The sequence below is a fragment of the Mus caroli genome, chromosome 11 (assembly GCF_900094665.2).
Source record: "Mus caroli chromosome 11, CAROLI_EIJ_v1.1, whole genome shotgun sequence".
NCBI classification, from domain to species: domain Eukaryota; kingdom Metazoa; phylum Chordata; class Mammalia; order Rodentia; family Muridae; genus Mus; species Mus caroli.
In genome coordinates this window covers 94,809,657-94,810,935 of record NC_034580.1, presented here as the reverse complement: position 1 = coordinate 94,810,935, position 1,279 = coordinate 94,809,657, and the positions used below count along the sequence as shown (strand labels likewise).

The 1,279-nt window shown below is 46.8% G+C and overlaps 1 protein-coding gene across 2 annotated transcripts in view; it reads right to left on the bottom strand.

Moving 5' to 3' along the window:
* Positions 1-1,279, bottom strand: part of Wipf2 (WAS/WASL interacting protein family member 2) — a 41,953-nt gene that overhangs the window by 10,783 nt on the left and 29,891 nt on the right. The gene's annotated exons all lie outside the window — the stretch shown is intronic.

Here is a 1,279-nt window from a genome sequence, read left to right as displayed (position 1 = left end):
TGTAGACCAGGCTGGCCTCGAACTCAGAAATCCGCCTGCCTCTGCCTCCCAAGTGCTGGGATTAAAGGCGTGCGCCACCACCGCCCGGCTTCCCTGCACTGCTTTCTTAAATGCTCTTTTCTCACCTGGGTCACACATAGTCTCCCTATGTTGTCTAGGCTAGCCTCAAACTCTTGTGGCTCAAGCCAGCCGCCGGCTTCCACCTCCAACCCAGCTAGCACTCGTTCCTTAATTTTTGAGCCACCCCAATTTGCTTCCTCTTTCACCTACTTCTCCACTGATGCTGCACAGAAGGGTCCCTCATCACTCAGACACTGTCAGTCCTCAGGCTCCGACTGCCCTGGCTGCGCACTGCATACAGAGGACCATGTCCTTCATCTTGGAATTTTTCTATCACTCTACCAAGCTCATGGGCTTTTGATTTGCCTTTTAATATTTAATATTTTATGTGTGTATGAGTGTTTTGCTTACATTTATACTTGTGCACCATGTGTGCCTGGTACCCTCAGAGACCAGAAGAGGGCAACATACAGTTGTGAGCCAATCTGTGGATGCTATCAAACTAATCCTGGTGCTCTGGAAGAGCAGTCAGTGCTCTTAACCACCGAGTCATCTCTCCAGCCACCAAGCACACATTGTTTTTTTTGTTTTTTGTTTTCCAAGACAGGGTTTCTCTGTATAGTCCTGGCTGTCCTGGAACTCACTCTGTAGACCAGGCTGGCCTTGAACTCAGAAATTCGCCTGCCTCTGCCTCCCAAGTGCTGGGATTAAAGGCGTGCGCCACCACGCCCCATTTTTGTTTTTTTTTACTATTACTATTTTAATTAAAATTTACTTAGAACTAGGTGTGCACACCTTTAATCCCAGCATTGTAGAGGCAGAGGCAAGTGGATCTCTGAGTTCCAGGCCAGCCAACGATACAGAGACCTTGTTTCAAAACCAGAACAATCCATTGGCTGTGGGACTGGTCTTCACAAAGCCCCACAGGCTGATCTGGGGAGACCCAGCGCTCCACTTTGACTCCTGCTGTCCTTGCCCTCACTGTACAGTGACGTCCCTGCTGTCCCAGTGTTACCAGTAATTCTACTTCAGCTTTTCACACTGGCACCACACAGGCTATAAGCCTTTTCTCTCCCCCAATTCAAAATATAGCATTAGTTATATGTATTTACTAGGCTGTCCACAATGAGTTCTTTTTTCTCTTTTCCTTAACACTTACCAACATATAAAAAGGCACCGAATAAGACCCAATATTGGAATTCTTTTTTTTTTTTTTTTT